General features: G+C 33.1%; 1 long non-coding RNA gene and 1 pseudogene across 2 annotated transcripts; one reads left to right on the forward strand and one right to left on the reverse strand.

Annotated features, from left to right (window-relative positions):
* Nucleotides 1-12,239: 12,239 nt before the first annotated feature.
* Nucleotides 12,240-18,291, reverse strand: LOC147382089 (auxin-responsive protein IAA1-like; annotated as a pseudogene). Its single transcript, XR_015174137.1, has 5 exons — nucleotides 17,893-18,291; nucleotides 17,621-17,802; nucleotides 17,407-17,518; nucleotides 12,543-12,604; nucleotides 12,240-12,427 (listed from the first exon to the last, which is right to left on the reverse strand). The product of XR_015174137.1 is annotated as an auxin-responsive protein IAA1-like (transcript).
* A 2,517-nt stretch (nucleotides 18,292-20,808) lies between these two features.
* On the forward strand, nucleotides 20,809-21,454 carry LOC147382090 (uncharacterized). The gene is made up of 3 exons (XR_015174138.1): nucleotides 20,809-20,881; nucleotides 20,965-21,134; nucleotides 21,328-21,454. It is a non-coding gene; the product is annotated as an uncharacterized LOC147382090 (long non-coding RNA).
* Nucleotides 21,455-27,006: the final 5,552 nt, after the last annotated feature.

Below are 27,006 nucleotides of genomic sequence, written 5' to 3' on the forward strand. Positions count from 1 at the left end.
CAGTGATGGATGATTATTCTAATGCTTTATTTTTTACTAGATATATTTCAGAAATTCAGATGAGGTATCTCAAACTAACAAAACTGTAGAAACCACGCTACACTAAAAAAATATAACCTCAAAAACATAAAAATCATCATCTTGCAAACAAAAAGAAGCTTTACGATAAAAATCACTAAAAAATGATCAAATTATCAAATTACTCCTAACATCAAAACATCCTTAGAACCCCCTTACGCTTAGAAAAACTCATTCGAACACATAAAATAACAAAATGAAATCAAATAAATCATTTCGTCAATTTTCACCAAATTCGACAAATTTACGAAAATGCCCCTCTTAAGGGTTGACAATCATTTCACGCCAACAAATTTCATAAGTGACACAAACCAATAATCCCATTGAATTCCTTATGAAAAATTGATTCCAAAATATCCCAGAACATCAAAAATCGACTTGAAACGCAAAAGTTCTCTTTAGGGGCAAAATGGTAATTTTTTAATTTTAAAAAAAATATTTAATTTCAAAATTAATAAATAAAATATTAATTAACGTAAAGTAAAACCTTAATAAAATTAATCTAAAAATCTAAATCAAGTCAATCTCATAAGACTTAAGTCAAAACACTAATTAAAACAACCAAGTCAATCTCATAAGACTTAAGTCAAAATCCTAATTAAAACCCTAATCTAAAAAGACCAAGTCAATCTCATAAGACTAAAGTCAAAACCCTAATTTTTCTTATCTAAAAGGAGACATATTCAAACCCTAATTCTACCCAAAAAACTCTATAAATAGAAAGCTTCCATAACCTAATTTCACAAGTCAAAGAAAATCCTAGAAAAAGTAGGTCAAAAGCCTCCTTAGCCTTCCCAAAACCTTGATTTTGAAGTCCTAACCCCTTACCTATCATCCAAACCCTAGTTTTTGTTCACAAACTCTTAGAAACTCTCCATAAAACACCCAGAAATCCATCAATAAATTTAAAAAACACTCAGATCTAAGAAGGAGGTACTTCATCTTGGAGATCTGAAACGGATCCAGTAACAAAAACGAAGCGATAAATATCTTACGAAGAACCATTCTACCAATTCTGATGGAACAAAGTATTCCTGGTATAATCGCAACTTCGAGTTTACCCAAATTGAACTAAATTTTTGTGCTCGAGTCAGGTTTTGTTAAAATTGGAGTCGAACCGAAAAGTTTGGATTCGATTTGAATTTTATACGAAATCAAAAATCTAAACTAGATCAAACCCAAATTTTCAATTTTTCTTCGGTTTGATTCGGGTTTAGTTCTAAGTTTTATAAAAATGATTTTTTTTAATTAAAAAAAACCTTTAAAAACAAGATTTTTTATTTTACTTATAAAAACATACTTTTACCTGGTAATATGTTTATATAGTTTTTTTTTTTTTTTCAAAAAAAAAAAACTTTTATAACTTAACTAATATACCTTATGATATAAGTTTTAACTTATAATATAACTTATATTAGTTATGAGAGCAGATCCTTTTTAGCGAGCTTTTCCTATAGTACTTGTTGACGTTTAGAAGAGTGTCTTTTGACAGTTATTAATAATTTTTTAAGTTAAGGGTAAAAGATGAAAAACAATATAATGGAAAAAAATAGGGAATATAATAAAGTTAGAAATGGTGAAAAAGAAAGATAATAAAGTGGATCCCACAAACACTATAGTTGAATGGGATTTTTATTCTAGTAGGATAAAAGTTTTTCCCTGCAAAACTAGGTCCTACATTTATGTTTTATTATGTAGATTATATAACTTATAAGTTATATTAGTTATGGGAAATGTTCAGCAACAAACATTTTGGCAAACATTTTTCAAAACATGGGTTAGAGGTTTTGGAATGGACTGATTTTTGGTGAGGATGATCTCTACGGTGAGGAGATCATCATCACCAAAAATCAGCCCATTCCAAAATTTCTAACCCCATCAAAAATGGTTTACAAAAAATGGACGGTCCACGATTTTTCAACTTGTAAACTGAGGCTAGAAGTTTTGGAATGGGCTGATTTTTTGTGAGATGATCTCCTCACCGTAGAGATCATCCTCACCAAAAATCAGCCCATTCCAAAACCTCTAACCCATGTTTTGAAAAATGTTTTGCCAAAATGTTTGTCAAAATGTTTGTTGCTGAACGAGACCCATTAGTTATATAACTAATGGAGCGGATCCTCTGTAACGAACTTTTTTTGTAGAACTTTCATGTAAACTAGATAAAAAAAAATACACAGTTGAAAATTGGTTGAACATTAGTGGTTCAATGACCGTCCGTTTTCCAAGTATTGGATCATGAGAATAACATACTTTTTCGATCTTATTTTAAAATTCTTATCTAAGACTTTAATACTAGAGGTATGTGTTTTTATTTTTTCTTAATATGATCTTCCTTCGACTGTAGATAAAACGCTACAAAAAAACTCGTTACAGAGGATCCGCTCCCACTAGTTATGTAACTAATATAACTTATAAGTTATATAATCTACATAATAAAACATAATTGTAGGGCCCAGTTTTGTGGGAGAAAACTTTCATCCTGTTAAGATAAACATCTCATCCAACTATAGTATTTTGTGGGATTCACTTTATTGCATTTTCTTTTCATCCCTTCTAATTTTACTATATTTTGTCTTTTATTCTAAAACTCACTTTATTGTTCTTCATCTTTTACCTTTAATCTCAAAAAAGTGTTAATAATACTTCTTAATATTTTTTTTGCTTTTACCCCCTTAATCCCAAATAGGATGCTCGTGCCATAGGCACAGGCGAATTCTAGTAATTTATACAATTTATAATCTATATATATATATATACATATATTATAAGTTATATAAATAATATGACTTATGTCTTCATCATTAATTTACAACTAGGCTGACATCATAAAATGACTCATTAAATTTCAATCATATTTTTATTGGAGTAAATTGTAAAATAACATTTTTAAATGTTCTAATTCTAGATTTAATCGTTCCCCTGCCCGTTGTTTCTCCCCTTTCTCAACCCACCACCAATTTTTTAAACAAATTAATGCTTCTACTATCTCCAAAATCAGATGACTTTTATACATAGATAGAACTCTTTCACACACACTAAACATTGATTCAGAAGCCATTGTAAACATATGAATCGTGAGTAGATCGTGTGATGTCACATATAACACATGATATTGTACACTATACACCTTCCACCAATCTACCACATTAAAAATATTTTGATCTCAAATTTTCACTAGATCAGAATTTAAATAAAGTCAACGCCAAATTATTTGACTAGCTAGGAACCATAGGCATTTTTTATAATAGCTGATGAAAAGTGGATTTAACATTAAAAGAACATGATGATGCTAAATTACTACCATCTACACTTAAATTTAATTCATAAATGCTAAAATTTTAAATAATTCTATTTAATTCAGATTCATGATTAATACCATTACTTAAACTTAAAATAATTTATATAACCCTAGTTTTATATCTAGGACCCATAATTGAAGCAAATGCTAAATTAAGGGGAATCTTTTACCAATATTTTTATATTTTTCAATCATTATAATAACACTTTCATTTTCAGATTATGGAGTTACATCTTTTAACATCTGATACGTTGCATTCAATGATGTGTCGCATCTAATGGTAATCTAGTCGGTTATAAATTACTTAATTTTCAATGTTCCTCAAATCTTTGTTGTTTAATTGGTGATATTTTTGTTGTTTTAATAAATTTTCTACTTCCTTTGATTACATGGCCTACAAATGAAATATCATCTTGTACTATAAGATTTAAAATAATCGCAACACAACAAACACAAAATAATAATTTTAATGTTTCATCTTTAAATAAAATATTTTTAAGAAAATTACGGTTGTTTCTTTATTAATTGCAGTATTTAAAGTATTTGTAAAAAATTTGTCTAAAATTCTAAATTAGTGTAAAACATTTTATATAACCTCACACATTACTAAACCACTGTGTTTTGATTTTAATAGAGAAAATTATTATCCTTTTATTTAAATCATTTGGCTGTGTGTCCCTGAGGAAGCTTAGAAAAGTGTTTTGGAATTTTGTCATAACCATCCATGTGGTGGACATTTTAAGTAAGAAGAAAACAGCTGCAAAAATATTGAAGTATGGATTCTTTTTGGCTTACCATGTTTTAGGATGCTTACGTCTATTGCAAGTCATGTGATCGTTTAATTCTCGAGTTCATAATTCAGATTACTAAGAGCCACAATACATCCCGACAAGGTATGATGAGGACCTAACTCAGTACTACAAGAGGAGATGTTACGAGGAGGTAAATAAATTTTAATGTATATTTCATTAAATAATATTTAATTTAAGTATTTAATAATATTTTTTTAGGCTGATTATATGGAGCCAAATTGCGAACGGATGTGCGATGCACTAGGTCGTCGAGACATATCTTTCAGACACATTGGGGACTTTTTAGATGTAGTCACAATGAGTATTCGGAGATTGAGACTAGATTGACCATTACCTCATCGCTATTGATCCAGGATGAGTCTCCCCCACATGCCCTGTTATGTGTGGTTCGATGTTGTCGTCAGCATAAGAGAGCTCTTGTTGAGGAAGTTGTCCCAAAGGAGGAGGATGCTGAAGTAGGAGTCTACAAACCTTCATACGATCCAGGTCATTAGAAATCATCATCTTCATATCAATATCCATCATCGTCAAGCGTAGATCAAGATCAAGATCAATATAAGTATCCATCGACATCGACGATGATATATGATCTAGGGCAGTGTTTGTTTGCGCTATTTTTCAGTGATTATTGTTGAAAAAAATTAAATTCAGCACTTTTTGTCAGAATAGCGCGTTTGTTTACTCTATATTTTCAGTGCTTATAGCTGAAAATAAGTGAAACAAATTCAGCACTATTTTGATGCTGAAAAAAAATGCTGAAGCGGTAAGCACTTTGCTTTTTTCGACACGGACAAGTATGCCCTTCGTTTTTTGAGCATGGACAAGTATGCCCTTATTCTTAAAAGGATATTACCTCTTATATCCCATGTATAAGTATATAAGCACCCCACAAATTAATAAACCCACACCGTGGCTAAATTATTTTGTCTTATATGAGTTAAAAGTTTTGGAATGAGTTGATTTTTGGTGAGGATGATCTCCTCATTAGTATATAAGCACCCCACAAATGAATAAACCCACACTATGGCTAAATTATTTTGTCTTATATGGGTTAAAAGTTTTAGAATAAGTTGATTTTTGATGAAGATGATCTCTACAATGAGGAGATCATCCTCACCAAAAATCAGCACATCCTGAAACTTCTAACCCTATCAAAACAAGTTCAAGAATCGTAAATCATCCTTTAAAAAAAAAAAAAAAACTATTTTTGACGAGTTAGAAGTTTCAAAATGGACGAATTTTTTGTGAGGATGATCTCTAGATTATCCTCACTAAAAATGTGCTCATTCCAAAAACTTTAACCCATATAAAACAAAACAAAAAAAATTTGGCTATGGTGTGAATTGCCCTTATTAATTCATAAGGTACTTTTATAATTACACATCCTTTATTTCTATAGAAAATTATTCATCTAAAATTAAGTTATTTTAATGTTGATTTCAAATTTTGGTGACTTGTATGACATTATTATTTTTAATTTGAAATTTGTGGGCTTTTATAAATAGAAATTATTATTTATAAATTGAAGATTTAAATATTATTTATTATATAAAAATGAATTATATTTTAATTTTATAAAAAATGATATATTTTATTATGTTTGATAAGAAATAGGCATTTGAAATATGAAAACAATGTATAATATGATTGTAAGGGTAACAAGGACAATTTACCAGCTTCAGCAATGTGTAACATATATGATTCAGCATCTAAACAAACAACTTTTTCAACACTTAAATTCAACGCTTAATGCTATTCAGCACTTATTTTTTTCAGTTTAACAAACAACACCTAGATTAAAAATAATTTTTAAGATTTGATCAAAAAGTAATAAATCAACAGACCGACCATAGATTTTCAAGTGGACGAAAATATTCCATCGAAAATTGATGGTTGGACCACTAGGCTTCATGTGGACAAAAATACCGTGAGGGGGTATTTTCAACCACTTAAAAACTGACGGTCAGACCACCGATTTCTTACTTTTTTTATCAAATCTAAAAAAAAAAAATTAATAATTAAAAAATAATATATTGTTTTTTAATAACTTTCCCTAATAAAAATGACCCAATATCTGAGTTTTACTTTCTTCTAAATCACCTATCTTCAAGCTCTATTCAATCCATTTCGACCTCACCTTCCATTTTTCTAACCAACTAAAAATCCTATCTTGTTCTCGTGGTTTGTAGTAAATAGAATCTTAAGGTTGAAGAGTTCAGATAAAAAAATTACCTAAGAGTTCAAGATGACTGATTTTGGGAAGCAAAACCAAGGGTTTCTTTTACTACAGGTGAAAAGCCAGGTCAAGAGGAGCATGTCCGCAATTTGAAAACATGGGATTATCACAAATCTTGTACCCAATCGAAATGCACGCAAAGTTGTGTAATCTCAATTGTAAGGTGGGGGGAATAGGCAAAACAACTAGCAAAGAAAATTTATAATAACAATGCTGTTACCGCTCATTTTAATTTCCATGGTTGGATTTATGTATCTCAAGTATATAAACTTAAAGATCTTGGACAAGAGAAATGGTTCAACATTATGGATTTCGCAAAATGGGGGTAGAGTACTGTTAACTAGGCACAATTAAGATACTGCATTATACTCTGACCCAAAGAGTCCTCCCAACAAATTATGACTTCTAAGCGAGGTCAATAGCTGGAATTTGTTCTTTGAAGAAGAAGGTGTTCATGGAGGAATTTGGACAGTAAATTCTTAAAAAAAATGTGGCAGAGCCTGTTATCAATGAAGCTAATTTTCTTCAAGTCTGACAAAATTGAATCTACTTCCACAACTGGGTTTAAGGTTGAATAATATCTACCCTTAATCAACCATCATCTTGGTTCTTTTTCTATATTTAGCATTGTGGAGCAGAAATTGGAAGTTCCTTGACAAAGGCAGTCCTAATGGGGGATTTGGGCTCCTTATGGTGCTTGATCTATAAACCTTTACTGCCGCAATCATTAGGAGAACTAATTCATTTAAGGTTGAGATGTAATAGCTCAAGTAGATTTCCATCATCCCTTGACAACCTAAGGAACCTCCAAACCCTAGATGTAAGCCATTCTTTGAAGATCACAACTTAAGGTAGTGCAATTAGGCAGTTGAAACACTTACACCCTTTATTGATGTCAACTTGACAAAGATCCACTTGAGAAGCTGCAGTGGCTATTCATCAAAAAAAAAAAAAAATGCCTACAATGGATACCGAGATTAGCAATCAGATCCTACATGCGAAAAAGAAATGGTTTCTTCTTATGGAGGATTTCCTCAGCTTCAGATCTTGTAACATTTTGGGCTAAGAATTGGAAGATTGGATTTTTCTGGGTGTGAGGTTTTGAACATGCTTATGGATGGATTACGAGGAGTGACCCACCCTTGGCCTTGATGAACTGAAGTTAAAGAATATGCCACAGAGCTTCATAGCAAGAGTTCAGGCAAATGAGGGGGAAAGACTGGTGTAAGATTGCACATGTACCATCAGTTGTCATGAGTGGTAGCTTTGTTGTATATCCTTCTTTCTGGTGTTTTCTCTAGCAATGAGTCATTTATTGTATTGAGTGTCATTCAAGCTTGTATTTGGACAGGTGTTATGGTTTGTGGAACCTGATGGTACCGATCAGGTAGGAGCATTGTTCATCATTTAACATAATCATGTGGAGACACCAGTCAAGCTAGGCGCTGAGCTCACTGGAGGGTTGGAGTCTAGCATCCCCATTGCCTGGAAGGTGTGGGGGGGGGGGGGGGTTTCAAGGGGGGAGCACTGAAAGAAATTTTCCCAAGTGTATTTTTGTAATTTCAATGGTGTTATGTAAAGGGTCGGGATCCGTAGACACATGAAAAGTGAACACATATGTTCACACACAATCCCAACTGTGTATGTGCGAGATCCAACAGTTTGGATAAAAGAAATATCCCGAGACTACTTTATGGATCTCTAAGATAAATCTTAACGGTTGGATCTCACATATTGTGTGTGAACATATGAGTTCGCCTTCATGAGTCTACAGATCTCAACCCTTATGTAAAACACTAGTTATTTTTTTCGTAGAGTATATATTTCTCCTATTCGGAGAAAGGGTGTAATCTGTAACTGCGAGTTTTCTCTTTTATGATTTGTGGACGTACCTCACTCTTGAGGAAACCATGTAAAATCTTTGTGTTTCTATATGTGATTGCATCTTATTTCTTTATTTTTCATTTCTCATTGTTCTGTTTTTCTTAACAACAGGACCTTTGTCTGGTTTGTTTTGATTTCAAAGAAGAAGAAGAAGAAGATAGATGGCTTCACGGTTGTCAAGCATATAATTTCCTTAGTTGCAGAGAAATTTGTTGACTAGTTAATTCAAAAAGCAATTTTCTTGCACGCAGTGAAAGACCAAGTGGAGTGGATCCAAAAAGATTTGAAGCAAATCCAATGCTTCTTGAAAGACAGGTGAAAAACAAAAAAGGAGATTAAAGAGTTCAGAATTGGGTCAACGAGATTAAAGATGCCGCTTACGACATTGAGGATGTTATCAACACTTTCATCCTTAAGGAAGCACAAAGAGAAGTAGACCAGTGAAAGGTACACTTCCATCTTTAAAGACTTCATTGCACACCATAGGATTTCTATGGAGAGAGAGAGAGAGAACGATCATCTTCCCACTCCGATGAATCAGATATTACTGATTTAGTCGAAGATGTGGACATTAGAAGCACAACTGGTTGATGGCACCTCTAAACAACATTGTGTTATCTCAATTGTAGAAATGAGAAATATAGGCCAAACAACTCGTGCAACAAAATTTATATCAGAAATGCCATTACTGCTCATTTTAATTGTTGTGCTTGGATTTATGTTTCTCAATGGTTTGAGGTTATGGGTTTCATGACGGACAACTTAACAAGACCGCAATTATGGAGGAGAAACTTTCTGATGCCTGGACTACTGAAGTCTGGGAAGGTATAAAATCAGCATTACCAGACACACAAAATGGGAGGAGATTAGAATACTGTCAACCATACACAACAAAGATATCGCTATACATTCTGACCCAAGAAGCCTCCCCATGAATCACAACTTCTAAGCAAGGATGATAGTTGGAATTTGTTTTTGAAAAAAGTATTCATAGAGGAAAGTAGTTGCCCAAAAAATTATGAGGAACTTGGGAAACAAATTGTAAAACAAGTGTGGGGTATACCTTTGGCAATTGTAGAAATTGGGGGAAGGGGGGGGGGGGGGGGGGGTTGCTTGTTATTAAGGAAAGATGCGATCTGTGTGGTCTAGAGTGCTTGAGAGTTCGACTTGGCAACTCAATTAAGAACAAACATAATGCTCAGAAATCTTAGTTTCGAGCTACAATTAGTTATCCTACTACTTGCAACCATGCTTTATTTATTTCTGACTCTTCCTTGAAGACTACGAGATTTGTGTCAGCAGATTGATCAGTTTGTGGGTTGCTGAGAGGCTAATTCGTCAGAGGGGTAAAAATTTCCGAGAAGACATTGAGGGGGACTACTTACAAAATGAGGTATGACGGTAGGATCATAAGATGTCGCATGCATGATCTCGTTCAAGACCTTTCCTTGTTAAAAGCCAAAGACACTAATTTTCTTCAAGTCTGTGACCACATAGAGTCTACATCCTCAACCAGGTTCAGGGTTCGTCGATGTGCAGCAGATTCTAGCATTATCTACCCTTGTTCTATCCAACATCTCTGTTCCTCTTTGTTTTTTTCACTCAATTGCAGAAGTTCAAGGTGGAGAAGAAATTGGGAAGGTTCTTGACAAAGGCATTTATAGTGACAGTTTTGCACTGCTTAGATTGTTTGATCTAGAACGCATGTTTCATCCTTTGCTACCGGAGTCTTTAGGAGAACTAATTCATTTTAAGGTATTTAGGGCTATGACATACTACTTCAAGTAAACTTCCACCAACACTTGGCAACCTGAGGAACATCCAAACCTTAAGGCATTTGTGGATATAACTTTCCATTATGCGATTTAGAAGTTACAACAGCTGAGACACTTATATTTGAATGGAGGAGATTATGCATCCACTGCAAAGTAGTAGTGCTGAGTCGGCTTTAGTATCAAACCATTTGATTCTATCTATCTAAAGCTGTTTCTTCTTAAAAATAGTCTCCGTTTTTTTTTTTCTTTTTTTTTTTTTTTTTTTTTTTGTGTGGATTATGGCTAGCTCCGTATCTTATTAGCAAGTCCAAGAGGAACAAATCAAAATTCATCAGACTCCACACCAAATTTTTTGTCTTATTAATCAACTCAATGATCTTCACTATCCAACCCCAATGGATTTACTACTGGTGATTTGTGAATCTAAATGCATATTGTAGATTTTGGAGAAAGGAATGGAACCAATTGGTCATGAGCTAATTGAGAATCGCCATTATCTGTTTAGTCCCAATTACAATGGAACCATGTCAAACCATTCCATTCTACCTAGAGCCATATCTTGAGCATAGTTGAATAATGTCAAACCATTCAACCTCTTGGGGGTTGGTTCAATGGTAAAACTAGCAACAAGGGTTAGCTCCCTCCTGTCATGTGTTCGAAACTGGGTGACAACCATTGGAATTAGTCCACATCGGATGTGGGATACCACCGTTATCAACAAAAGAAATGTCAAACCATTCAATACTATTTAGATTTCTTATCTATTTCTCACCTTTGTGTTTCCAACTACGTTTTATCTTGTGACAAAGCTCATCAGCATTATATCCAGGCATGTTATCAATTTCTCCCAATCACTAGGAAATATCTCTAGTTGATTGAAGATCGACCAGAACAATTTTTTTTATTTTTTTATAGGTAAATATGCTTGGTTAGGACAGGTAATATGGTTACTGGGTAGCATAAGAAGTATAGGTTCAAGGGGGTTTGAACCTAAGACGTGGGAACAACCCTCCACACCTCTTACCACTTAACTAAGTGGTGTACTTCTTTACGAGAACATATCTCAAACTATCTATATTGACACAACCGCCTATCGTATCCTTCATACCCACACCAAAAACCTCAAAACTATTACCAACAATCTCATCGGTGAATACTGAGGTCTACAACTCCAAGTTGAACATCTAAATCTCCCAACTCATATCCAACTCCAATACTCATGTGTCCGAACAACCTTATAGATTGATGAATCCAACAATTACAAAGCCTCTTTCATAAATTAAAAAAGTAGACGATGTCGCTAATACTACAGACGACCCACATATTCACCTACAATGTTTCCTTCCAAATAACAATACCAACTTCAACAACAACAATACCAGTCCCAACCATTTGAACCCTGCCTGAACCAAAAAAAACCTACTCCAACCTTTGATAAAACTTTCCCTAGTGATTATAGGATACAAAACTTTAGTTGTACCTCTTCCATTCCCATTTTCATTAACCTACCTATACAAACTATGAAAATAAAAACCATTAACCCCTCAACCTACAAAGCATCCGATTCAGACGAAGAATTTGATGATTTTAATTGTAAAGCTGAATCTAAAATTGATATTATTCTAATGGAGATTTTGATTATAATTCTGAGTCTATTGGTTCATATGAAAATCATGAACCTATAAGAACCATATCTTCCCAGCAGTTTAGGGTCAACTAAACTCGAATCATGACACACCATTCAATTCTACCTTAACTCAAACCATTTAATTCTATCTAGAGCCCTGTCTTCTTCTACTCTTTAGGGACTACAATAGTTGAATCTTGTCAAACCATTCAATTCTATCTACAACCATGTCTTCCTCCATTGTTTCGGGCCAGTTATAGTTGAATCAAGTCAATGCAGTCAAACCCATTTATAACCATATCTTCTCTAGAATCAAATCCTGTCAAATCATTTAATTCTATCTTGAGCCATATCTACTACATAATAATGTCTTCAAATCATTCTCACTTATTCATGATTTGTGAATCCACCCCATTTCAAACACAAGGAATCATAGTTATGCTCAAGAGATGGACAAAGTTGGAATTTTATTTATCACAAAATATAATTTCAACAGGATTTTTTTCATGTATAATAAGTAATGTCTTTGGATTTAAAAACCAAAAAAAAGGCCTGACTCTAATTAAGACAGATAACTACAGGCAAGTCTGTCTTATTTCTCTAAAACTAGAAACAAAGGAACAATCTTTGTACATGCCTTTTATCATTAATGAAGGCTCCTCAAATGCTCCTTTTCTAATTTTGAGCTTGTGCATTTTTGAGGGGTCCTTGGTGCTGCACCAACAATTTGAAAAATAAATCATTAATTAATAAGAAATTAAGATATAAAATATAAAAACTGAAGCAGAAAAGTGGAATTAATTTTATATTGCAAGGAAATATAGATTACCCAAAACAATTGCTTCTGAGCTTTTCATCAACCGAAGGTGCTTGCATGATTCTATGAACATTCTATAATTGAAAAAATCAAAAGATGGGTTACAACACAATACTAATATGGATTAAAAGAATAACAAATTGAAGGCTTTTCTCAAATCTTCAAAAAAAAAATTAAAAAATTGTAACAATTAATATGTTGCACACATCATAACAGAAACACCCCTTTCTCGTGAGGTTATTTGTAGACAGAACAAAACATAGTAAAAACATTCACTTTATTATTCATAATAAACTACTGATAAAGAAATTTTCCTCAAACATTTTTTTTACACAACATCATCTTTAATATTATAATAAGAGAAGGGTGAATGATGCTGATGCAAATCCATATTAATTAATATTTAAAAATATAAAAAACAAAAACCTTTGGATAGTTATATTCAAATAATCTTATTTAACATTATTATGAGAGAAAGGTGAGTATCATTAACCACATTCTTCAACTTTTTGAAGTACAAATATAAAGCTAGACCATCTATTTGAAATTTCCAAAATAATCTCTTAAATTAATTAGAAGACAATCCTAAGATAACATAAATATTAATTATTGTAACTTGCGCAAACACATGAGCCAACCCCTAGTTAAAATTATAATGAGAGAAAGATGGTATTGTTGAAGCAAATCCACATTAACTAATACTTTTTAAATTACAAAAAAGATCCGTGGATGGATCCATTAATATGGTCAAAATAATTTATCAAAATCTATATAAAATTAAGTAGTACTTCTATTTACCTTTCAATAATCTATTTACAATGTAAAATAAATAAGTATTTTTATTTACCTTAGCAACATGTGTCCCTTTCCTAGTTACTATAGAAAATGTGAGAGTATTGTTGACCAAAATCCATATTGATGAATATTTCTTAAGTTACAAAAGTATCCATGCATTTAACCTCTATATCTTTGGGTAACAAACACCATATTCAATTAACTTTCCAAATTATAGTTCCATCTACATATTTATAAAATTTATGAAAATGTCTATAAAGACATCTAAGTAAATAACTTTTTTTAACAAAAGCTCACAAGTTGATTCAAACAAATCAGATTAAATCCAAATGACCTAAAATTGCATCATCTTCAACCTCTGACCAAATACCTTTGATTCCCCCCACCCCCCAAACTCTTCAACCTTAAGATCTATCCCATTCAACCTTCATACCTCACTAACAATATAGGATTTGTGTGTGTGTATGTGTGTGTGTGTGTGTGTGTGTGTGTGTGTGTGGGGGTGTGGTGGGGGGGGGGGGGGGGGGCGAGAATAGAAAACAATGGACTTTTCAATATAAAAAGGTTTTCTTTAATAGGTTGAACCTAATAGATGAAGATGAGGTTGAATTGATTTATGAACTTGAACATGATGAATCTAAAAAATATAAATTTTAGTCTTTTAAGAAAGAAATATTGACTCATATCTTTATTTTAAAAAAAATGCCATTACGTTGTTGATGCTTCTGTAGATAATGTGTTGTGCTCTAGAAAGAGAAAAGCTTTGCAATGATTTGTGGAATAAATTTGGGTAAATTACCATTTCGTGAGCTGAATATGACAAATTTCCGATTCCGGCTAACTATTCATTTTAATTCTCCAAACATGAAGAGCAAGATCGCAGGTATGTCAAAGTGACAATCTCTCAGCTATAAAGTAGTGAGATTATTGATATTTTTTTCAAAGTAACAATCTCCCTAGTTTATATATTAATGACCTCACTAAAAAGTAGTAAACCTACGAGATCGTCACTTTTATAACGAGATTGTCACTTTGAAAAGAAATATCAGTGATCTCACTACTTTATAGCTGCGAGATCGTCACTTGAAAAATCTGCGATATGAGTCTTCACGTTTTGGGTATTAAAATGAATAGTGAGCCGGAATGGGAATTCCGTTAAAAGTTGATCACATTTTGAGAAATTTCTCGTATAATTTATAAATAAATTAAGACTTGCATGCAAGGAAGATGGAATTCTACAATTAGTCGAGATAACTTTTAGAAATACTAAAAAATATGTTCATCAAAGCTAAGAATTCTTTCATGAGTAATCGCATATAGTGAAAAACATTTTGTTCACAGAATTTTACTCACAGAGCTCACAAAAATCGGGGATCCACCAATCACATGAACCCCCTAATATTGAATGGCATCCCTAAATTACAAAATAACCCTTGCTATGCTTGACGTGGCACGCACTGAAGAGCCTATGAGCACACTCGAGGTAGTTTTTTGCTCACAGACTCCTGAGTGTGTGCCGCCAAGTCAAGCATGCAAGGGTAGTTTCATAAATTAGGGATGGCATTCAATTACACGCATTTCTGTGAGCAAAATTCTTTGAGCTAAAAAAAATTTCGTTTTTGTCCCACTATGATTCTCAAGAACAAGACCAATGGGTAACCAAGGTTGTTGGGGTTCCACTTATTTTAGAACTGAAACCAGTGACACCCTCTCTCTCTCTCTCTCTCTATAATGTCAAAAAATATATATATTAACCAAGTCAATCATTGTTGACTCAAGTTAAGTCAACTCTGGTCAAACAATTTTGATTAAGTCAAATTAACCAAAGTCCAACTTTCTAGAAAATTCTAAAAGAATTAGAATTTTCTTTAGTAATATCTAGATATTGAAAATATCTAATATTGTGTCAGCTGATTTTTTTTGTTATTTCACATTCTACACAAAGAAGAAAGAGAAAAGTAAGAAGGAAAAGGAAGAGAAAAGAAATAAAAAAAAAAGGAAGAGAAAAGGAAGATAAAGTAAAGAAGGAAAGGAAAAGAAAGAGAAATAAGTAGGTAGGCCTTTTCAATTTTTTTTTATAACCTTAGGAATATTTTAAGAAAAGAATTTTTAAATTTTGTAATTTAAAAACATAATTTGTTTTATATTTCTGATTTAGTAGTTTTAAAAACAAAAATTAGTTTGTAATTATTCTCAACAGCATGCACACATTTTATAAATATTTATATTATTTTTTTTATGAGTTTAAAGCATATTAATAATTGCTACTTTGCTTAAAAAGAATTTATTACATGCTTGTAGTTACTTTATACATGTTTTATACGTATTTATACATGTTAAAAATAAAATACAGCAACTATGAAAGTTGTTATTTTTGTATAATATTTACACTATATATACTAGATTGAATGCTTAAAATATTTATTACTTTATACGTACTTTATACGTATTTTGTACTTATCAAAGAGAAAAATACAGTAATTATATAAGTTGTTTTTACACACAATTCATATATTTTGTTCATATATATTTTATAAACATGCATGATTTTAAATAAATTAAACTAGTAGACAATTTACTTTAATCGTTTTGGTAATGGATTTCCAAGAAATGTTTATAATTAAAAAGATGGGTAAGAAAAGTACTTTTTTAAAATAAAATATGAGAACGAGTTCTCAATTGATTATCATATTTTTAAAATACCCAGTTGGTGAGATGCTTCAACGTATGCCGTATAAGACACGAAAGAGAGAAAAGATGATGTGATGCTTCAGTCATAGGCTATGTAAGACACGGATGAGAGAAATGCTTCGACTAATGGTCGTGTAAGACACGGAAAAAAAAAGAAAAAGAAAATACGAGTATGTTTTACTTTCAATACGTTTTGAAAAGAAAATAAATACCTATATGCAGTATTTTAGTGATTTATTAAAGAGATTGTGAAAACTTATAAAGAATAACGTGTTGTGACATTTCCGGAACGATGTGTTATTCTAGGATAACAGTTACGTTGTTTGAGTTCTTATGTATTATGGGATGCAGAAGAATACAACATCATAACAGGAATCCGGGAATTTTCTTTTCTATCTTTAATAGAGAATAAGATGTAGATAGTTGTATGATTGATAGAGATTATCGAGAATCACATGCACGCTAGATTGGCATAGATGAAGATGACTAGTTAATGATTATTAATAGTCTAGAGTAGTCAAAAAAGAATGACCTACTTGATTTGACCCGTTTCTTAAAGCCTTAGTCAACAGCCAACCTGAGCCGGAAAATAGTTACCCAAACTGTGATAGAAACTGACCATAGAATCAGAAACTAACGATGGAATTTCACACTGATGAAGTATTGGAATAATCGTATTTTGACTAAGATGTTCACATCAATCATGACTCTCAACATTCTATTATAGTACTCTATCATTTGATATTATATTATGAACAATTGTTTCTTTTGATTTTTAATTGTATTTCAATTTCCTACTAGATTTTATGACATCGGTATTTAATTATTTTCAATTATGTGTTGAATATCAAACATGCATGATTTACAATTCTTAGAATGTTTAAACTACATACAGGGTGTATTATTTAGAATTGTAAGATTCCCCTACTGGGTAACTCCCCTGTTACTCACCTCTACGACATCACAAATTTCAGGCACACCTAATTTACGTGATCCTTTCGAAGAGACTCACTGTCATGGCTTTATAGATGATCAATCCAAGCTTCTAGGAGTGGAGTATGGGTACTACTGATAAGTTTTGAACTAGAGTTAGGTTTAAATTTTTTACTGTCATTTTCTTATATAACTACGAACATGGTATTATGTAGTTATTATTTTATGTATATGTCAAGTGTTCTAGTGTTTGAAGATACATATCTATTTTGTGGGACAATAATCAGGTATGACATATAGTTATTTATTTATCGTTTATGTTTATATATTGACTATCATGATATGGATTATTTATCATGCCTCTAGATTCAACTTGGAAATCATGGGGATTCAAGTTGAGTTTTTGGGACATGACACACACTCTCTCTAATTTATTTAAGTATATTAGAAAACTTACTTCCAAGGAACGTCTCCAACCAACATCCAGTCACCATCCTTGTCTTCATAGGTAGGTACATATTCCGTTCCATTCACAAGGTTCATAAGCTTGCCCTCGTTCAGATAATTTCCTTGAAGAAATAAATTAAATTAAAATTGAAACCCTTACTTTTATATATATATATAATATATATATGGTAATTCCAAGCGTTAAACATAATAAAGATACGTACGGATGGTGAAACAGGTGAACATCTCCTCTAGAGCGTTCAACAGCTGTTGATAGCTATAATACATCTCCAAGTCTACTTTCCGTAGATACGGTGCTCCATCTACGGCGACCTTTACGTACTTACAGCTCTTCAGCGCGTTCTTCCTAAACGATCTAACTGGTGGCCATCCAACCACTTGTGCCCTGAATAACAAAAACAAAAACGTACACGAATCGTATTTTTATACGGTCCAAACCGTAAGGGCATTTTCGTCATTTGAGAATAAATCTTACTTCGCAGATGGAGGTTTTCCTGCACTGGAGATCTACTGATCATCTTTAAGATCTTTGCTTCGAAGGTTGAGATCAACGGTCTCGATGAATCCACGTTTCAAGCCGCTTTTCCCTCCGACCTCGGTTGGATTCCCTGATTCGCCTGGAATCCTTAAAGTTAATTCCGTTTCCTTGAAATTGAGACCGGTTGAGTCAGATCCCGGCAAGTTTTTCGTCGACTCCAGTGACATCTCCGCTCTTCGTTTGGGGGAGAGAAAATTAGGCTGATCAGCGATTTGAGACAAAACGATAGGAGAATCTGCCGGCAATTGTGAACTTTCCAATCCGATATTGACACGTGTCCTAGGTAGGGGTTGGTATTTGTCTATGTAACTGACAAGGAGGGTGTTTGTGATTAAGGAGAGATTGACGCTTGGGACTTTTTTTTTTTCATTTCGGGTAATGTTTGTGTGTTAGACATACGATCAAGTGTTTGTATTAATAATACAAAACATAATTTGTTTTAAAATTATTTTTCTCATCAATTAGAACAGTCTAATCAAGACAATACTGGACTCATATATAAAGATAGCTGTTATTGACACCCCAATTTTACTATTACACTCTAATTTCTTAAACTACTTATCACACTCCCAATTAAAGATTAAAATACAGTCTTCAAATATTAAAAAGGTTTGGTTCAGATTATAATCTCAACATTACAAAACATTATAAGGTTCATTCAAACAATTTTAATAATTGTTTCCAACTATGATTTACTTCATATAAAATCCTAAATCCAAAAAATAGAAATCTAGTTTATATATATATATAATATATAGGGAAATGTTCAGCAACAAACATTTTTCAAAACATGGGTTAGAGGTTTTGGAATGGGCTGTTTTTTGGTGAGGATGATCTCTATGGTGAGGAGATCATCATCACCAAAAATCAGCCCATTCCAAAGCTTCTAACCCCATCAAAAATGGTTTACAAAAATGGATGGTCCACGATTTTTCAACTTGTAAATTGGGGCTAGAACTTTTGGAATGGGCTGATTTTTGGTGAGGATGATCTCCTCACCATAGAGATCATCCTCACCAAAAATCAGCCCATTCCAAAACTTCTAACCCATGTAGGACAAAAATGGGTTGGCTAAAATGTTGGCCAAAATGTTTGGTGCTGAACGGGACCCATATATATATATATATATATGAGAGAGGTTTCTTTTGCCACTCCGAAATTTTATTCATTTTCAATCATTCAATTAAATTTTATTTTTAATTGGGGTGTAATAAGTAATAGTCGGGGTGCTAATAACAGCTCTTTATATAAATAAAGGTTAGAGATATATTTCTCTTGCTTCTACTTGAACTATTTAGTAATTAATATTTGATTGAATAATCATAGTGTTGTGATCCAATGATTGTACAGTTTTTCGAAATAGAGTTTTTTTGTCGTGAATAAAAACATCTTTCACTATATCATTTCAAAATTCATTTGTCAAACTAGGTGAAATGTAGATATTATTGCTTTTATCATTTCGATATGTATAAATATATATATATATATATATATATATATATATATATATATATATGGGTGACATTCCTACAACCCCCATTACGACCCCCATCGCGACCCCCGATGTCAGCCGTTCGATTCGCACGGCATCTACGGTCCAGATCAACCATTCGATTGTAAAATAATGAAAATTCGTTATTTGCAAACGCCTCCCCGTAAAAAAAACAAAAAACAGTTCTGATTTCTTCAAAACTCTCTTCCTCTTCGTCTTCTTCCAAAACTCTCTTCCTCTTCGTCTTCTTCGTCCTCTTCAAACTCACATCTGCGACAACCCCCATCGCCGTCTTCCTTATCTCTCTCTCTCTCTAACTCGTTGCGAAGAAACGAAGAGCTCAGCTGAACCCCAGCTCGACAGAAATCCAACTCGTCATCCCTCCCTCTGCTGGAAACGAAGACAGAACCTCCTCGAAGAAATCCAACTCGGCTTCGTTTTCATCTCTCTCTCTTTCTCTCTTTCTCTCCAAAAGAAACCCTAAGGTAAACCCTTAAAATTTTTTTTTTTTTATTTATTTCATTTGTTTTTTTTTTATGTATCGATTATGACGAATCATCGACAAATTTTGTTTTGAAAGCTGCTTTGTATCACTGCTTTGTTGGTCAAGGCTCATGGGCCATTGTTGATTGTCTCCAGTAAGGGTTGGATGTCTCCATTGTTGATTCCTAAAGGAGAGGATGGAAATCCATGGTTGATGTTCTGGCCAAGAAAGAAGTTAGGGAAACCAGGGGTGAATGAGAGCTCAAAGGGCAAGGAAGTGCAGTTGAGTCTGTGGGTTGAGTTCACAAAGCCTCAGCATGTGGAGAAGTTTATAGAATATTGGTAACCCAAACTGTCCTTTGTTTGGTTTGGTTCTATTGGCATTTCTGTTTGGTTCAGTTTGCATTTATGTTAAAAACCACGTTTTTAGGCTACATTTGAATCACAAGGAACAAAATTATCTCTGATGTTATTCTGGAGGTTTCCTTCAAATGTGTTCTTTTAATGGGGGGTTAGTGTTTATATTGTTTGTATTGTTCTTCCTGATTTTGATTTTCTTTCATTATGGTTGAATTGATGTCTTCTGAATAAATTTCTTCTTTTTTTTCTCTTGGCTTATGGTGTAAAATTTACTGAATTTCTTTAAATACGTTTATTTGAATTGAGTTTCTAATTGAGTTACTAGTAGTGTATCTTGTAAGACACTGTTGCATATATAGATTGTATGCTCAAATTTCTTTCAATTTGAGTAAAAGTTCTATTATGTTTAGGATAACTATATTACTCTTTATATATCTCATTCTCAGTCGAAAGAGGTCAAAATATTAGGCCTTTTATATTTTAATTCTCACATTGAAGTTAAACTGGGTGTGATCATAGCACTATTAATACTCTTGCACGTGGAATCAACTTTCCAGCACATACAGTAGTAATCAAATCAACACAGTACTAGTATGTTTAACTTCTTTTTTCTTTTCAGGGTTTATTCTTCTAAGGAATGAGTGCTTTAGCATCAACCTGTTTTGTCCATTTAGGTTGTGTGATGCTCGAAAGAAAGGAGTACAAGGATGCCCAACATTGGTTGATGTTCCATGGGAAGGTGCAGGGGAACTATTGGTTGAGCTCCTTCGGAAACACGCTCAGCAATGGAGTCAGGCAGACTGTTGGATGCAACTTTACAAATCTAATTCATGCATATATACATGTATGAGTTGTATTATTTTCTTTGTTTTCTAATATCATAAACAAAAGGCAACAAAGGTTATTAAAGACTAAACCATAAAATTGCATACTCTTATGTATTTTTTTTTCTAGACTTCATGCCTTGGTTTTGATCCTTTGCTTGGTACTACTAACTACATTAAGATTCTTGTTCTGTCATATGATCTCTTGAACAGATAAGTAGAATTATCAATCTGCCGATGAATCCATGGAGAAACAAGCGCATACAAACAGCAATAGAGGTTTGGGGAATACAAATGTCGAGATAGAGGAGTTGATCTGCATAGACGGGTGAAATGGGCAATAGCATTTAGCTACGATGAAGCAAGACCTTTTTTAGATAGAAATTTCATAGATGGAGATCAATGGCTACAACTTTAATTCTTTTTTCAATTGAATTCTTCCCTTTTTTATGTATACTTGGTGTAAGAAATAATGATGTGGGAGTAGGTTGAGTGCATGATTTGGCTGTGTTGGGAGCATATTTATGCAAGGAATCTTTGTGCAATTGTGTGGACTTAATTATAGGTAAATATATTCTAATAAGCCAGTTGTATTGCTCATAAAATATTTATTTATGAATTTCCAATAACACAGCTTGGGCAGTGACATGGTAATTATAGATGTAAGAGTGTATATAGAATAAAAATGTCTCAAATCAGCAGCAAAACTGACTTTAGATCTTTTATTAACATGATTGAAATATTAAAAAAATCTCCCATCTTCCCAGGGAAGAATGCCACAGTTCATCTGTAACAAGAGAACCAAGAAAGGAGAGCTTTCTCCCTTTTTCCATCCAACTCATTGGTCTTTTTAGATAGCAAACTTATTTTCTACCAATGAAGGGTATCATCATATATATTTCAGTTTGGAATAACTGAGAAAGAACACAATATATAGATATTGATTGCATGAACCTCTCGTCTTGACCCATGTTCCAAAAATGTTTAAGGTTAAGGTCTAACTTAATTCCTTCCACCTCAAAATAGTCCTTAACACGATATCAAACAGTTTTCACGTTGATAAATTTGTCACCTTTTACACTTGTCAAATACTTTTTGATCAGTTCTTGATCATTAGATAGTGCATATATTTATAAATGGAGGGAGAGGGCCAAGAGTGTGAGCAACACCAAGAACAAAAAATATACTTCCAGTTCTTCCATTCCACAAATGGAGGTATACCACAAATATTCACCAAAATGTGGTCCAAACACGCTGTGAAAAGGGAAGGGTTTTGCTCCTCCCAAACTAAGGAGGACTGACTAAAGTTTGACTGGATTTTGTAACAAAATCAGTTTTCACTCGGTCGATATACAGTTATGCAAAGTAACAACTTTATGATTTTTTTTTTTAAAAGGCAAAAAAAAATCAGTCTATTGTGAAGGATAAGTAGTAAATTGTGTTCTTTAATTAAACTCTTGCTGTGTATTAAAAGCCGAAATACAATACAAGCTAATAAGGGGCAGAAAAAATGACTAGAAGCTAACTCCCCCATATGACACATAATCCGGGTCTCTAATTCCTAGGTCTGGATAAAAACACAAGCAACCACCACCCATGTTCAAAGGTTGGGCTATGATAGGTTTGTTGTACATATCCATCACAAGGTTTTGTATGTTATTGAATGGGTCCAAACCTGATGCCACACATTGCTTCACTTTCTCAACAAACAAACATATCCCATAGGACATGGCAAATTATTTGGTTTGGTTTGATCCAGACTTCAAACATGCGTAACAACAGACAAGCATTTTGAGAAATCAAGTTAGAGTCACCCATATAGATAATACACTCCACAAGGTGGAGTTAAGTATGTATAGACCAACTCCATCATGAGCCTTAAAAACAAGCATTTCATAAGTTTCATACAATTGGCTTAATAAGTATCCAATTTGTTGTTAGGAGACGTTACAAAAACAAACAGATATAATCTCAATAGATGGACACTTTACAACCATCACAATGTAGACACCCCATTATTGCATCTGCCTAATTCGACAATTCGTCACCCGATTTTGGTGGATTCCTAATGATGAATATAAAAGAACTCGAAGACTTGTGAGTACTGCTTGATTCCTTCTGTTTCAAATTTCTTTTCATCCTCCCTACTCGTCACGACTTGACCTAGAAATTTACGCACGCTTAGGATCGCTACATCTTACACCCGACTTAGCAAGCACGTACGCATAGGTTCGCTATACAGTTCGATAACTTAGAGACCTCGCTACGCTAGAAAATAATGGATTTGAGATTTAGAAATAAACACACAGGGACTGAAAGAAATCTCACGCAGAAATTCCTAAAAATCTGTAAAAATCACCAAAATGACGAAAATACCCTTCATAAATTTTTGATGTCCGAAAAGTCTCAAAAGTACCCCCATTGCACTCAGAACGTGATTTCGAGTCTAACGGGACTCAAATCGATGAAAACAGAGAAATTGGTAAAAATTTGAAAAAAATCATCAAAATAACGAAAATACCTCTCATAAATTTTGGATGTCTAAAAAGTCTCGAAAGTACCTCCATTGCACTCAGAACGTGATTTCGAATCTAACGGAACCCAAATCGATGAAAACAGAGAAATTCAAGAAAAATTGTCAAAAATCGTAAAAATAACCAAAACGCCCCTTAACATCTAACTCTAACATAGAGACCTTGATCCCTAGGAAAATAAAATTCAAATAAAAAAATTAAACCAAAATAAAATTAAAATTGAAAATTAAAATAAAATCCAAAATCTAAAATTAATTTAAAATTCAATACCAAAATAAAAATTACATTTTCAAGAAACCGATTATCAAAATCAAATTGAAAATCAATTTAAAAATCACTCAACCAATTAAAATGCAAAATTGAATTAAAATTTTAAATCAATCAACCAAATCAACCAACCAAAAATGTAATTAACAAATTAAAATCCATTCGATCACATTTAAATCGAAATCCAATCAACCGACCAATTAAAACTTGAAATCAATTTAAATTTCAAATTAAAACGCAAATTAATCAATCCGTTCAAAATTTAAATTAAAATTAAAACTCAAATTAAAAATCGAATCACCCAACCAATTAAAATGTAAAAATAAAATCGAACGATCAACCAATCAAAAATCAAAATCAAATCAACCAACAACCAAATTATTCAAATTAAATTCTAATCGAAATTCAAAATTTAAAATCAAATACAAATTCAAATGTAATTTAAAACATCAAATTAAATTTCAAATCAAAACATCGACTAAAATAAAAAAATTTCGAAATCAACTAATTAGAAACAAAATCAATTCTTTAACCAATCACGACTCATTGGTGGAGAATTACCGTAGTACGAGTAGCGTAGGAACCCCCTCTCTCATTCTTTTAAAAAAATAAATAAATAAATAAATAACAAAAGGAAAAAATAAAAAAAAAAACAAAAAAAAAACACGTTTTTCCTCTTCTTCCCCAACGCCTTCTTTTCCCCCACGTCTTCAACTCCTCCTTCTCCATCTTCTCCAACCACGTTTTGAACCACCCACACAACACCCACTTTCTTCCCCACTCCTTCTCCAACTCTCTCCATCACTCTCCACTCTATAACCTCCCTTCTCCAACTGTTGCCATGCCCCCACGTTGGACAGCAACCATGCTCCATCTCCTCTCACTCATCTATCCATAACAGCCCACATAGCTCTCTCTCTCTCTCACACACACACACACACCCACGTTTCATAGAGAAACCATTATAAAAGAGGGGAAGGAGAACAAAAGGGAGGACGTTTTTTGAGAGGCAGCCATTAAAACGAAAAAAAAAACAGCAACCTTAAACCTGCAACTACAGCCCACATCTTTATAAGATAGCCGACTCTCCCTCACATTTTAGAGGACCCATTGTAGCCCCTTTGCTGCACAAAAAACCAGCAACTCTCCTTATCTTCATCAATAAACTCAGCCCCCCATCTCACCTCCTTCATCCCTTTGATCTCTCTCATTTCTCTCTCTGATATTTGATGATACAACCATCATCAAACAAAAAAATTAGGGATTTTTTTTATGTATCTTTTTCTATGCTTTATTTATTCTTTTTGCATATCGGTAAAATTAGGGAACATGTTTAGACATCTCTTTTGTTTGAATTTTTTTTTTTCTTTCTTTTCTTATTTATTTTTACATATCAATAGGGTAGGACAATACATATATATATATATATATATATATATATATATATTGTTGATTCATTTGTATTTTATTCTTTTGCATATTAATAGGTTAGGAGTATTTTTTATGCCTTTGTTTTGTTTATTTATTTTTATTTTCTATTCATTTATTCTCGATTTTATTTTTTAAATGCCTCCGAACTAATTCATTGATTTTTGGGGTATACGTGGCATTAATGACAATGTTCGAGTTTCCGAAATATTAGTGTATCAATTCACCCATATTTTTTTGATTAATAGATCGACTGAATCAATTCACGTATACCAAGTTGATGGACCGGCTCATTAATGTTGATTTTAATCGACTCAATGAAAATTAATGGAATACACTAAACATAAAAATAAAAAATCGATTTTCACAATAAAAATTGTGAGTCAACTCGCTGATTTTGGGGGACATCGAAAATTTGAATTGATTTTATTTTCAAATTAAGCACGTGGGTTAAATCACCGATTTAATACACGTTGCGATTCCAAAAGAAAATTAAGATTCTTTGGATTAACAAATTGCGAGCCAACTCACTGATTTTAAGGGACATTGGGAGTTTGAATTGATTTTTTTTATAAACTGGGCATGTGGGTTAACTCATCGATTTAATATATGTGGCACTTCAAAAATCGAGTTTCTTTGATAAAAAAATTGTGAGTCGACTCGTCAATTTTAATACACGTGGCATTTCAAAAATCGAGTTTCTTTGATAGGCATGTGGGTTAACTCACCGATTTAATACACGTGGCAATTCAAAAATCGAATTTATTTGATAAATGTCGTCAATGAGCCAATTCATTAATTTCATGTACGTGGCATTGAAAATCGATTTTCTATTATTCAAAGTATGATCGAATTGATCCATTAATTTTGGGTGCCATGTATGCCTCATTAAATCATGTAATTATTTTAACTGTAGGATTTATTTAGTAAACCCGATGCAATTTTATGATGATTGGACCCTAGCTTGACTTTTAGTCTTTGAATGTTGACCATAGGATATTTTTGGATCACAGTAGAGACTGATCATCTTGATCAGGCGGATTCGGTGCCTAACACCTTCCGAAATCTGTAACCTGACCCCTTACCCATCTCTCTGATCCATGGACCGACCCATATCCATTTGGAGTTAATTTTGGTTCCTAGACCTAAACTAGGTGGCGACTCCCCATTCTTTTAAAAATTCTCGAGATACGTAGATCGGACCCCTAATCCGCTATTTAGCGGGACGACCACGAGGTCGAGGCGACTCTGCTGGGGACTTTAGGGTCAAACTTGACCCGATCCAAGACTATCCTTAGGTTGACTTTTTCATCAAGTCAACCCAGTTGACTCAATGAGAATCTTAGATTAGGTTAGATTTTGTCTTTTTTTTTATTGGCATGTGATTAGATGTATTCAATTATTTATCTCTATTGATTGATTTGATGATTGGATGTATTTAATTTGAATGGTTGGATATTTGCGAAAAACGCCCCGGGCGCACTTTGTCCCTTCACACACACTCACGAGCATGCATACGCATATTTGCATCATGACATATCCTTATAAACCCAGTAGCCGGATCTAAGCTAACCTGGTCCTTCGGGACACGGGGGACGCCCATGAACGCTACAACTTCAGTACAGTACCTTCAGGTATATCAAACTGGAACACCACGTACTGC

Source organism: Akebia trifoliata, unplaced genomic scaffold (assembly GCF_017979445.1).
Source record: "Akebia trifoliata isolate Shusen 1 unplaced genomic scaffold, ASM1797944v1 Contig00031_ERROPOS3983021+, whole genome shotgun sequence".
Classification (NCBI taxonomy): domain Eukaryota; kingdom Viridiplantae; phylum Streptophyta; class Magnoliopsida; order Ranunculales; family Lardizabalaceae; genus Akebia; species Akebia trifoliata.